General features: G+C 38.1%; 1 pseudogene across 1 annotated transcript; it reads left to right on the plus strand.

The window, feature by feature from the left end:
- The first annotated feature begins 9592 nt into the window (after positions 1–9592).
- Positions 9593–11224, plus strand: LOC140509510 (casein kinase I pseudogene; annotated as a pseudogene). The gene has a single exon (XR_011968792.1). The product of XR_011968792.1 is annotated as a casein kinase I pseudogene (transcript).
- Positions 11225–14959: the final 3735 nt, after the last annotated feature.

A 14959-nucleotide genomic window follows, 5' to 3' on the forward strand; every position in this document is an offset into this window, starting at 1 on the left:
GAATTCTAGCTCTCAAAATCCCAGTGCTTAGGAAAGTCTCTGGCAGACAGAAGGTCCTTAATTATTTATTGACTGAAATTAACTATTTATAAGGATTTAGGCAACTCCCTTATCTCTCTGGGCCTCAATTTACTCATCTGTACCCACTAGAGGGTAGGTCGGGATTATGTGTCATTCTGTCTCCAGTCATTGTACCTTTGCACCTGCTGTCCTCCCTTACCTGAAATGACCCTCCTCCTCATCTCCAGTTCTCAGTCGTTAGCCATCAAGCCACAGCTCTAGTGGTACCTCCTATAGGACGTTTTTTCATGATCTACCTCTTGTTAGCGTTCTTTCCTTCCTCACATTGTCTTGTATTTACTTATGATGGACTTCATTTATTTATCATTTATCTCTGTTCCCAATAGAAAATATGCTGTTTAAAGACAACGACTGATTAATTTGTTTGTTTGTTTTCTTGTAACTTAGCACAGTTCCTGATACGTAGTAGTAGGCACTTACTACGTGTTAAGTGAATAACATCAGATTAAAAAAATTACTAAGATTCTTTCCAACATAACCTCCTATGAGCCAAGGAAATGAGATCTACACCAGTGAAAGAGCATGATAGTTACATCAGGGATAATGCCTCTAAATGGGAAATGATTTGTTTTGCTTTTTTTGAGCTGATACCATAAAATTACAACTGGCTGGGTATCTGGAAATACAATATTCATGGAGGTATCTTAACATCCTATACCACAGGGAGACAAATATGGGCCAGATATGTCACCATACTCTGGGGCAGCACTCCCATTGGCCCTTCCCCAGGGTTGTGTTGTCACACATAGCCTTCTCTGTCCCTCCATGTGCTACATCTAAACCACCCTCCATGTGTCTGTGGAAGTGAGATTATTAACGCACAGGTCTCACGATGTCACTCTCCTGCTCAATAAACTCCAATAAACCCCGATCACCTCTACGATCAAATACAAATTCCTCTAATTGGCATTTTAAATCTTTCTCAATCCTGCTCCAATATACCTTTGCAGGCTTTTTATAGATTATACCCCTCTACCCTCTTCAATCCTTCCAAAGTGACCCTCTTGTCATCCTTCACACACTCCAATCCAGTTTCATCGGTGCCTCTTCAAACACGGCCCTCATGCTTGTTTCGCTGTTTCTTCACCTTTCACCCTTGGAATAGCTAATTTCCTTCAAAGCTCAGATGAAAACCATCCCTGCATGGGGCTTTTATTGATTTCCTTCTTCTTTTCCATCCACTAGTGCATCCTCCCCCTGACACCTTCATTTATTTTGTCTCTATTTCTATGGGCTTTGTTTCATTATTGTCATTGTGTCCCTAGTGCCTGGTACATTATTGTAAGGGGGCTGACTGTGAGGGTGGTGATGATAAACACTTTTTGATTGATTCAGAAATCCAGAACAACTGCTTTTGTTTTGTCTGTTCCTGCAATGAACATGTAAACAAAAACTAGGTCCTAGCCATTTATCAGTGAGAAACATTTAACCAAAGAAGCAAGTTTTTTCCTTCTTTCTTTTCATTATAAGTGATATAGATGGTCTAAAAGGAATAAAGGAAAAGGCTTTATGGCAAAATAATAATAATAATAATAATACAACCTCCTTAGGTACTTCTTCCTTACTTAGGTTTTGCTTCTGAAAATTAGAGAAATCTCCATAAAAGTATAGGGAAGAGAGACTTCTAGCAAAAGAGTTAATCAAAAATAAACAATAATTCTGAAATGTTAGTTAGCATTACATTAGTTAGCATTGTGATATCTATAATTTACATAAAAATTTGTAATTTACATAAAAACTATTTTTATAAAATATACATTTAATAAAATTATTTTTGAAATGTAGATTTCATTTAAAAACATCTACCTATATAACTATCTAAGTAAGAGGGATGTTCTATAACCCCTACCTCAATAACTAGAGAAGACCAAGACTTCTTCAATGAATTAATTCATTAAAGGTCAGAATAGGTGTGAATGAGGTCAAGATTTGCTACTGAACCAATCAGTCAAAGCATTATGTAAAGAACACAAAACAAAACTAAATTAAAAAGTGAAAAGACAAAAAAAAGACTAGTTAATGAGTAAAGTCACAGCAGATGGATGAAGTAGAAAGGCCCTGCAAAGGAGTTATACTGGGATTGCTTGAAGGGATTCATTCAATCCTAACCAGTGGGGCTTGTACAGATGCATAAGTTAGAAGGGAATGAAATATTTCTGATGTTTGTCAGACAAAAGTAGAGAATAGTTCAGTCATGCCCCTGAGAGGGAATTTCATGACTGGGAAACCCATCACCCCCGAGATGACATCAGATTTGCCAATTTTTCTTACACTCCATCAGTATTCTCAGTCGCCTCTGCCCCTCTGAATGGAGGGCTGGAGGGCAGAGCAAAAAATTCACTGCAAAGCTTCCATTTAAAAATGGGCTCCAAGCCCAACGTCATCCCACTATAGCTGCACCCCTTGGATTCAACTCCACTATCATCAGGCCCATCCAGCATAAAAATGTCATCCAGCAATGCTGATCATAACTTATCCATAACTTAGGATGGAAGTATTATAGAATTAACACTAGAAGGTCGTGGAAGTCATTTAGACCAACCTCTTTATTTTACAAATGAAGAAATTAAGGACCACATCTCAAAGGCAGTAAGGAACTGAACAGGATTCAAGCCTGTGTCCTCTAAAACCAGTGACTAAGAAGTCATAATGCATCTCTCACACTCAAATCCATTAAGTGATTTCTCCCTCATCACACAGGTACTACACAGGTAGTATCAGAAGTGGGATGGGAACCCAGGCAATCCTGATAGAAAGTCCCCCACACTCTACCCACCATGCTATATTGACTAAGATACAGATAGACAGATACAGACATGTATGTATATATATATATATATATATATATATATACACATATATATATATGTATATATATATATATATACATATATATATATGTATACACAACACAAAATATACAGCATACATATGATATACCTATGGCATATGCTGTATTGACTAAGATGTATGATGTTATTTATATTAGACAATATTTATAAGTTAATACTACACATTTACACATATATGCATATACACATATCCATATATGCATATTTATAAATATATACATTGTGTATATAAATATGCATGTATGTATATTATCTGAAAGTATAAGTTCTTAATGGGAAAGATTTCTTGCTTAAAGTAAAATATCTGAGAATTCTCATCATGACTGTCAGGGTACAGTAAGCATTTATCCCTAAGACTCACCTGTCATGAAATGCAATAGCATCTTTCTTGCTTGAGGGTAACAATTAGAGTCTTGCAAAGCAGAGCTTTGGAAAGTTTTCTACTGTTGCTTCAGTGGCTGGAACTTTGATATTCTGATGATGTCCTTTTAAAAATGAACTAGGACAGTAAAGAGTAAGTCGATTCTTTGCCCCTGGCTGAGACACTGGGTCATTATTTTAGGCTGAATTGACTAGTTAACACTCTTTGACTGACATGACATTCAGTTATTCTCCCTTCATTTTTCGAAGGTACATGTGATTTGTAGCACTAAATGTGTTTAACAACTTCAAGGGGTTTTTAACATTGTGTTTTTTTGCCTACTTTTATTTTTCTTTGTGACTGTCTTGTATTTTGATAATTCTCTCCTTTGAGATTTTGGGTTTCACTTTTCCACTGAATTCTTTTTTTTTTCTTAAGTAATGAGTCTAGATAGCTGGTAATAAGTTGGATATGTGTTTGACCTCATGATTTTGAAGAAATTCACAGTCCTACTTCTAATGTATGCTGCTTGAGGGCAGGGACTGAGTTTAGTTTTAACTTCAGATCCTCAGAGGCTAGCACAGTGTTTGACACATGCTAGGAACATAATATATGCTTGTTGAATTGAATTGGAATGAATAATTAAGCATCCCATGTTCCCTTTAATAACTTTCAATATTGAATTTTCTCTATTTTGTTATTCTGCCTGCTTCCACTCGCAGCAACATTTTAGAATGATTAATATCTTTGCATTAAAATAACCATTGATTTTCATGTTACAGCTTAATAATGATAATTTGGTTAATTCCTTATGTAATGTACTGGATAAACTTGTTCTTTTGATGACAGAATTATTCATTCTCTAGCCTGGATTTGCTACAACCTTTATTTCACCTTCTTGGTTTTCCTACTTTATTTGATTTATTCTCTATGACTGTATTTTTTTCAAAAAAATCTATACTAATTTATATTAATAGAGTTCTTCGGCTTTATGAAGCAATTTATTTACATTAACTAGAGTTTTATCCTCAAAACAATCTGGAAGCTGTAAAGGAGAAAGTAAAAGGATGATTATCCCCATTTCACAGATAAAGGAAGCAAGCATGAGCTGTATAGGTACCGAAGATATCTTCGACACTTTGAGATATCTGTGACATTCAATAACTTTAAAGTGAAATTTAAAAATCTAGATTATTAACTGGATATTCTGCTGCCAAATAAGGGTGCAATTTCAATCACAGGTACTAAAGTGCAAACTTCATGTTTTGCCAGAGATTTCATTACATTTCTCTCTTTAACTCTCATATCCCTACACTACTGTGAATGCTGGAGATACAACTTTCTAAAAAGTTTATCAGCTACTGATACTATTTATTCTTCAAATATTTGACAGAATTTATAAATACATCTTTTCCTGGCTATCTTTTATATGCTATTCTTTATTAGCTTGTACACACACACAACTGTATGTATATATAACACACAAACCAATATGTGCATCCACATGTATGTGAACATGTTTGCGTGCACACACACAGATGTGTATATATATATACACACATACTAGTTTATTTGGATTTTTTATTCTTTTGTAACTTAACTATGTAATATTTTTGTGAATATTTTATATACTCCATATTGTTTTCAGATAACTATATGAATTCTCTACTGATTTTATCTCTTCCTTATTTGTAGCAATTCCCTCTTCATTTTTTTTTTAATTTTGGTAATTTTGTTTTCCATTAATCTTGATGTAGATGGTAGAGTTATGTCCTTTTAATGGTTTCTAATTAGAAATGAACTCATGGTTGCAAATCCTGATTTTCTGGAGCCAGCATAGTAATTTTGGTTTTTTCATCTTCAACTACTCATTTAGGAGAGGGGGAGTAAAAGCAAGAGTGAGAAAAAAGACAGATGAACTGATACAGAGTAGAGCAGAAAGCCGGTTATTTATTTTTATGCAGTTTACAAACTGCTTTTTTTTATTTAAGTGAATGCAAAGTATTAACAGTGTTTTTTATGTATCTCCCTTGTGCTCGGTCATATTTTTTTCTCTTTTTAAAAATATACAATGTATCTCAATAACCTTAATTACTCTGATTTCAACTATTCTAATGCTCACTCATAATCTCAGGCTCAATTACAAACTTGACCTTTATAAACAAAGACATTCATCTGTCATAGCTAGAGAATCAAACTCAGTATCTGGATTACTTTAGTAATTAGAATAGTTTTTAAAAAATTTCTCTTTTTTACAGCTACTATCACTCACACAAAATATATACACACAGTCACACACACAGACCCCTACAATACAAGTTTCAGTTGTCAGTTTACTCTATATAATGCAAACTTTTATTTTCTTCTTTAAAATTGTTTAACACTTACCATTTGTCTACTTTTCCTGGATAGCTCTGCTGGGACTTAAATTACTCATTCTTCCTTTCCTTCCATGGCTATCTTGTTTGTTCAAACACGTGAAGCTCACAATCAAAAAATCTTCTTGCCCTTGTATCCTTTTATAGCTTTGCATTATTTTTACAGAAGAATGAATTTGAAGTCTGTTTAATCAAATTCTTATTCATCTACCCAATTTATTCCACCCACACTTTTTCTTATTCAGTCAGGTCCAACTCTTCTTAACCCCTTGGACCACAGCACAACAGGCCCTTCTATAATCCACTATCTCTTAGAGTCAGTCCAAGTTAGTGTGCATTGTTTCAATACTATCTATTGATCTCATTCTCTGCCATCCCCTTTTCCTTCTGCCTTCAATTGTTCCCAAGATGAGGGTCTTTTCCAGTGAGTCCCAACTTCTCGTTATGTGGCCAAAGTATTTAAGCTTCACTTTCAGTATCTGATCTCCCAAGGAACAGGCTGAATTAATTTAAGTATGGAATAATTTGACCTCCTTGCTGTGCAAGGGATTCTCAAAAATGATAGTACTTGATTGAGGGTATTTTCAGAGTCCAATGAGAATACTCTTGTCACCCTCACCAATTGTACACAAATGCTCCTCTTTTCACAGGATCTTGACTAAAGACATTATCCTGTAAATACAGAAAACTACAATTATGTATACAAGACATAATAATTATTCACAAAACAATTACACCTATTAGAGACCTCTTTAGACCACAGCAATCATTACAGACTGTCCTTTTACAATTGAAAATTTCCATCATCTATTACTCTCTCCCCCCCCTTGAGATTGTTGTTTTGTTAACTCTGGATCACATTCAGCTCTCAAGTATAGGTTTAGTGATCTGAACTTTACCTAATATGCATCAATCACATTCATGACAAACATTTCAAACTGCATAGTCTCTCCACGAATTATCTTGGTATTTGCTCCCTGCCCTATTAGATATATAAAAAATTCCATTTTCTTGGCAAAGCTCTTAAGAATGTGGGGTAGCAAAAATATTTTTTTAAGATTAAAAAAATGTCCTAGCTTATCTGGGCATGATTACAAGGTGAAGTCTCCCCACTCTTTCTGGAATTAGCATCCATCTTTTTCCATTTTCTAATATCTGGAACATTCCCATTTAGTTCAAATTAGGGATACCTTGATAAAAACAATAGTTTTACTCTTAGCACTTTTTAAGACTCTACATTGATAAAGCTCTGCAGTTTAAGCAGAATTTTCCCTTTGAGGCTATCACGTGAATTATGTAAACCTGTGACTTTCTATTGAGCTTACTAGTTCCAGGAAATTCACATGATCAATTCCTGAAAATTATAATTTGCATTCTGATGATTTTTAGATTCTCTCTTAAAACTTTGCCTTTTAGTTCTGCCGTCTTTGCTTGAAAGTTTCCAAACCTCTTCCCAGTTGAATTGTTCTTTAATTTTGATTTGCTGTATTTTCTGCTGCTTCTATAGGTTAGCCTGCTAAGAGTATTTCCACTGATTTCAATATTTCCTTCCAATTTTCTAAAACTTTTTCATTTTCTTGTCTTTTTCTATTTATTCCACTTTTAGTTGTGCTAGATGTCTAACTACAGATGTCAGCTATTTCTCTACCAATACAAGATCTTTTACTGACACCAGATTACTTTCATTTATATGAAATACATACATACATACACATGCATATACATAAACACACATATACTTTTCAATACTCAGTTTGATGTGGCTTTCTAGACTATGACTGAAGCTTATTTGTTATTCCACTTTTGCCCAGTGTGGAGTATTTGTGCATTGTGTTGATCTTTTTTCATGGTCTTGATTAAGGCTCTTGTCCTTGTCTAAGAGACTCTAATTGCTTCCTTCTTTTTCCTTCTGTTGTTTTTGTTTGTTTGTTTTTTCTGTTCATACTTGAACAGGAGGGGGAGAAGAGGAGAAGAAGTCTGGTGACCTGAGCTCTTCTCAACCTGTTACAATACTATCTTGCCTAAACTAATCAGACTATAGTTTTAAATGACCTAAACCTAAAGTAAAACCTGGAATCTTTCTCAGCTGTCACTGATTATCTTAGAAAATCATGTTGAAACGTTTGCTTCACTATAGTTCAGCCCAAAGTGCCCTTAGGCCACTGATTTCGGAGTTCTTTCTCTGTTCAGCACCAGAACTGGCCTCTCTTCTCCTCACTCCCTCTCCCCCTCCCTTTTCCTCTTTCTCTTTCCCTCCTTCCCTAACCCCTTTCTTTCACTCTCAACTTCCCTTCTCTCCCTCTGCCTCTCTCATCTCTCCCTCCCACCCCCTCTTTCTTCCCATCTCATCCAGGTACTCTAATATGAACTGCATAAGAATACATCCATTCTTTCCGATAAAGGGGAGAATATAATTTACAGAAAGGCTAAAGTCAGGACTTTTGATATCATTCGTATATGGAACTTCCTGGGGAGAAAACTCAATTAAATCAGGTCCTACTCAGCACCTCCTCTGAAACTTCAAAACCAAATAAAACAAAAATACTTTTAAAATTTTATTTTTTATTGTTATTTTAGATTGACTTATGGCCCTAAGAGATTCTGACTTGCTCTAGTTCTCACCCAGGTCTTCCTGGCTTCTCTCCAGTCACTTTGTCAGTCTTCCTCAATTTACAGGAAAACACACAAAATCAGATTTTGCTCTCAGAAATCTTTAACCTAGGAAAAACTCCATTAGAACTTTGATCTTGAGGGGGAGGAGGGGCTAAACTGAACTCAAATCCCTTCCAACTATGTGAGCTAAGTGACCTGCTCACAATCAAAGAGGTCCTTCACTCTGGATTGATTGGTATATATTCTCCTGTGCATACTTTGCTTTGATTTCTGTTTTGCTATTGACTTGGACTGGAGAAAGAAATGGCCAAACACTCCTTAATTTTTGCCAACAAAACCCCAAAAGAAGTCATGAAGAGTTGGAGGTGACTGGCATGGGTAAACAACCTCATCAATGACTTGGATAGATAGATTTCTGTACCCATATGTTTATGTGTTTGTGTATGCACGCATACTTACATGTAGATATGTGCATACATGTATATACACATGTATGCATGTCTTGTGTATGTGTACAAGTATATATGTACACACACATACACAGAGATATCCATATTTAAATTAATTCCGTTAAACTGTAATTAATCCCCATTTAATCATGGGTGGGTGAGGAGTTGGTGGGGACGACTCTGTGAAGGACTAAGTTTCCCTTCCCTAAGACCTCTCGCTGCACGATCCCATTCCCAGGGGCTTCTTTAGGGCCTCAATGGGAATCCTATTTTAACTTCCGTTTCCCTTTCTCAGCCAACCCTTTTAAACGTTTGTGTCTTCAAACACAACTCGGTTTCATCACTAGCCAGTGAAATGTTTTCACTACCTAACAAGCTCCCGAATATCCTTTCCTATTGACAGCGACCACTACGTAACAAAAAAGAAAACAAAACCCAACACTTAACTCTCCGGGTCTCCGTTTCCTCAGCTGCGGAGGGAGCGGGGCGGACGGGAGGGCCCCGAGGTCCAGCCCGCCTCGGGCCCCGAGGCCCAGCCCTCCTCGGGCCCCGAGGTCCAGCCCGCCTCGGGCCCCGAGGCCCAGCCCTCCTCGGGCCCCGAGGTCCAGCCCGCCTCGGGCTCAGGGAGCCACGTCTTCAGACACGGTTTTCAGGAGAGCCTGGAGCCGAGTGAAAGGGAGCAAAGAGAAAACAGTCCCAGGAATCATTTCCACCGATTGGGGGCGCACGCTTCTCCAGGGCTCTCCCCTGTCCCCGCACTGTCCCTTCCTGCTCAGGCACGGCCACGCCCTTACGTAGCGGAGGGGGCCGCGCCGGGGGCGGGGCGGACGGGGGCGGGGCCCGGCGTGTTCTTAGAAATGGATCTAATCCAGTCAGAGGAACAAGATGGCCGCCATGGCACAGTGACCTTGGAGGAGCTAGCAGGCGGGTGGCCGCCAGCGGAGGCGGGAGCAAGCCGGGAGGAGAACATCCATCCTACTCCCCGGCCTCATCGAGCCCCAAGACGTCTCCTTGAAACCCATTCCGGCCGAGGCCGCTCTTCCCGGGACCACGGAGCTGCCCCGAAAGACCCGCAGGCGGCTCCGAGGCGGGGCTGGGGCCTGCACACGACACTGCTGCCTCCTCCACGGCCCCCGCAGCCCTAGGCACCGAGCCTCCTGGTCCCCGCTGAACCCTGCCGTCCACTCACCGCCCCACCTTCCCTGCTTCTCCTCCTATCACCCCTGGACCATGTCTATGTCCAGCAAGAAAAGCCCCAAGAGCGCCGAATTAATCTTCGGAGGGAAATACAAGCTGTTGAAGAAGATCGGGGCCGGCTCCTTCGGGAAAATCTACCTGGCGGTCAACGTTTCCAACGGCGAGGAGGTGGCGGTGAAACTGGAGTCGCAGAAGGCCCGGACGCCCCGGCTGCTGCACGAGAGCAAGCTCTACAAGGCCCTTCAGGGCGGGGTGGGCATCCCCCACATCCGCTGGTACGGCCGCGATAAGGGCTACAACGTGCTGGTCATGGACCTCCTGGGCCCCAGCCTCGAAGACCTCTTCAACTTCTGCTCCCGCAAGTTCACCATGAAGACTGTGCTGATGCTGGCCGACCAGATGATCAGCAGGGTCGAGTACGTGCACGCCAAGAACTTCATCCACCGAGACATCAAGCCAGATAACTTCCTCATGGGCACGGGCCGCCATGCCAACAAGCTGTTCCTGATTGACTTCGGTTTGGCCAAAAAGTACCGAGACACCAAAACCAAGCAACATATCCCCTACAGAGAAGATAAAAATCTCACTGGCACTGCCAGGTATGCCAGCATCAATGCACACCTTGGCATCGAGCAGAGCCGTGGGGATGACATGGAATCCCTAGGGTATGTGCTCATGTATTTTAATAGAACTAGTCTACCTTGGCAGGGACTCAATGCAGCAACAAAGAAACAAAAGTATGAAAAGATAAGTGAGAAAAAGTTATCCACTTCTGTTGAGAGTTTGTGTAGGGGCTTTCCAGCAGAATTTGCCATGTATCTCAACTATTGCAGGGGCCTACGGTTTGAAGAAGCACCAGATTATTTGTACCTGAAGCAGCTATTCCGTGCCCTTTTCAAGACTCTGAACCACCAATATGACTATACATTTGACTGGACAGCAATAAAACAGAATGTGACCCAGCCAGTAGCCACTTCCAGTGGGCAGGGTCAGTAGGTCTAAACCCTCAGGGATTTCGAAACATGAAGAGAACGGTTGAAGTAGAGGAGATCCTTGGAGCAAATATATCACTCCCCAGACATAGAAGGTTTAGTTCATTTGCACTTGCCAGTGGTTGTGGGCAGCCATTTACTTGAGGTAAAGAGTTTAATTTCAGTATAAACTGGCTCTGGGCGGTTGTAGCCACCATAATTGTGAATATTAACTGAAAAAATGAAACATGATGTCCAGTTTTTTTTTTGTTTGTTTCATTTTTTAAGTGAAAAAAATTAAATGGTTGATACAAGTAGTGGAGAAATTGTGAATATGCCTTTTTTATTGTTACCTTTTCGTTTGTAAATGCACTGCTTCCAGATCTCATTTTCAAAGATTTCATGAACAGTCTTTAGGAGGTTTTGACATTTCGATAATTGTAAATACACACAATTGTTCACTTTTAGGGTTTTTCCCTCCCTGGGGTTTGAAAGTTGTTCATTTAAACATTTTTTTTAATGACTTCTGTGTGCATGTCAACTGACATGGTAACAACTGAAGATTCCAGTTTTTAAACATATGAAAGACTCTGCTTACTGTGCTAGAAACAACAACACATATAAAGTGAAGACAAAACTTTGTGTACTAGATTTTCTTTAGGACTCTCCATTAATTCTATCATGTTCTTGGTTTAAAAAACCCAGCTTATGTGTTACAGAAATTTGTTTAAAATCTTACAACTGAGCTTGTATGCAAGTTGCTTAGATAAATGTAATCACTGTAAACATTAAACACCATGGATGTGAGTTATTTCTGAAATCATACAGTGGTGACCTATGTCTTGGAAGCAAAATCACTACATCTTTACAATCCCATCTTTTGCTTGGTCTGTTTCCCATCTTGAGAATGGGAATATCCTTGGATGACACAATGGTTAGAGAAGTGCAATGCAGAGGTATGCTCTTCACTACCCAGAGTACTAATGACCCTCTTACATTTCTGCCTCTTTTCCACTGGCAGAATTCAGGCTCCTCTGTTATGCGTAGAGTTATTTAAATAATTTCTTTGATTCTTGTTCCTCCCCTTTGCAATCTGTCTTTCACACAGATGCATTAATAATAATAATATAGATTATAATAGTCTTCCCAAAGCACAGTTTTGACCATATCAGTCTTCTGCTCAAAGCATTTGAATGTATTCTCATTACCTTTGGAGTCAAATACACACACAGTCCTTAACCTGGCATTTAAAGTCTTATGCAACCTGGCTATAATCAGTGTTTTCCGGGATTAAATTTCACTTTGCCATCTCATCATGTTTTCTGTTTCAGTCTCTAGACTGCAAACTGTTCACCAAATGTGTCTTTGCTTATCCTAGCACTGTATATTCTCTAATATACTGAATGTCCTCTCTCCATAGTGCCACCTGTTCAAATCTTTATATCTATTCAAGGTACAGCTCATGTGAAGTCTTTCTTATTGAAGACTTTCTGGATCCCCTAAAGTCATCTTTGGTGACTCTTTGTATGATTCTCCCTTTCTCTTAGCTAGCCCATCTTTTTTTTTTGCACAGTATTTTGTTATGCATATGTTTTTTCTCCTATATTAAACTAAACTTTCTGAAGTTTGGGACCATGCTATTCATCTTTATATGTCCAGCATCTAGCATGATGCGTTGCCTATATCAAAGGCTTAATAAATAATGGTGATAGTTTAATGAAGTGAATTGAATAGTTTATGGCACAGAAACTTTTTCTCTTAGTATGGGAATGCCTTTCTTTCCCCAGAATGCTATACTAGCCATAAACATGCAGTATTTTATAGTTAGGAATGGAGAAATTTTGAGATGTTATTTTTCCCCGAGTTTATCTGGGTCCAACACCCCAGGAATGGCAGAGGGGTGTAGTCGCTGAAGATTCCTTCATTCTCCATGACGGCAGAATTACATCTTATATGTCATTAAATAGTGATATTCCTGTCATAGTATTCATGCCATATCATCATTATGGACTATTTGGATAGACATTTTAAAATTTTTCTTATATATCATAATTCTCTTCATATAATAGGAATTCTTTAATTCTCCTTTTACAATTTATTCCCTGTGCCATTGTCCCAATTCCATTGACTCACTTTAACAATTTCTGCCACTCTTATCTTCCAGTCAGTCTTTTGCTTCTTTATTTACAGTGAATAAAGGAGCTACATTGATGTGCATGGTGTCTGTTTGATCTCTTGGTTTAACTGAGTACAGGTTGATTGCTAAGGACTGGATGGGGACATCAAATGACCAGTTTGTTCATCAAGGTAAATAACTGATAGCAAGTTGTCAGTCCAATATCTTCCAGTGATCTTAAGAGCCAGATCTCATTGACTGTTCAGTACACAAATCCTTTCTCTTGTTTTGATTCTGAAGATGGTTGAGGACCAGAGATGAGTGAGATGTAATCTGATTAGTTCTTTTTGTCTTTGTTTTTATATAAGCCCAGTACAAGACAATCGTTAGTGATGTTTAATGGGATTTTAAAGACAACATTCAGAGTACTTATGAAGGTCCAGGACATGCTATATTTTAGTTAAGAATGTTGAAAAAAAAATCTAGCCAATATTTTGGGAATAACATAAATTCAGAGAAACCAGACTCAGCAACACTATTCATGGTCATCCTATATTTTAAATGCCAGGACTTAGAAGAATGTTGTCTGTGGGGTATCTTTCATATCCCTACACAAAAAGTCCAAATCCCTGGACATTGATGTTCCATTTAGAGGTTCATAACACGAGGTTCATGATTTTAAAAATGCTTTGACAAATATATTTCAATATAATTTATTTTCTTTGTAGATCCTGGCATTTTATTTTATGCATTAAATTGCATTCTGAGAAGGGCTCCATAAGCATTATCAGATTTCCAAAGGGGTCCACTATATACACAAAAATATTAGGAACACCTGCTCTAGAGTGATCTCTTGAGAAGTCAGACATATGGTTGATTATTTAGGTGGAAAGGAAACAATGCAAAGGCCCTGCAATTTACCAAAGAGCCAAAATCATTGTGACAGTTATGAATAAGATGGTATCTAATTGAAAGGATGTTTACAAGACTAGGGAATGGTCAGGGACAGAAAAAAAAAGTGACAAAAAAATGAACATTTGACAAATACTGATGGTCATTTTTGTGATGTACTATGCTATTTTACAAAAAGCATATGAACTTTTAGATCTTTGAACCTTGTTCACTTAGGTGTGCTCGTGTATAAGAGGAGAATGAAGATAGCTAATTAATGAGGTATGTTGTTAGTGCAACTACTTCCCACTTCCAGTGAAGATGTCTTGTGATATTCAAGTGAGAGACCATAGCAATATGAATGTAATGAGTCCTGCCAACTATGTTAGGACTACATCCAGGAAAAAATTGTAGTCAATATAACTGGAGCATCTTCACCCTTTAGAATCGACTGTGTCAGAATGGGACTCAAAGATAGTTAGTGTGGAGTTATAACCACTAACGTTAAAGGATTACTTACTGGTGATAATCTGCTTGATCCCAATTCCCAGATTTCTTAGGGAAGTTATTACAATGCAGGAACTGCTTATACAGTCATGACATTCATTTTTGTTTGAAACAAAGCTTATTAATGGATATTTTTGACAGAACAGAAACTTGCAGCTCAAATTCAAATAAACTTCCATAAGGAAGTTTGACCATTTCCCCAAAATGGTCAAAAAATATCTGAGTGAGGCTGATACTTTAATTGTCTGTGGTTGATAGACATCACTTTCTGTTTTTATAGTTTGCTAATTGTTAGTAGAAAGTATGTGTACTTTATTGTTTTTTGATTTTGTACTGTCATCCATTATAATTGAACATTATTGCCTCTTACTATTGGCTTTATTTGCATTGTTGTAATCGCTGCATAAATACCTACATTATGTTGCCTTTGATTTCTTCACTCTGTTATCACTTCGTGTGAATCTTTTATTTATTTAAATCATCTTATTTTCATTTCTTACAGTACAATAATATTCCTCATATTTTTTCAGCCACTGCCTGATC

The sequence above is a fragment of the Notamacropus eugenii genome, chromosome 6 (genome assembly GCF_028372415.1).
Source record: "Notamacropus eugenii isolate mMacEug1 chromosome 6, mMacEug1.pri_v2, whole genome shotgun sequence".
NCBI classification, from domain to species: domain Eukaryota; kingdom Metazoa; phylum Chordata; class Mammalia; order Diprotodontia; family Macropodidae; genus Notamacropus; species Notamacropus eugenii.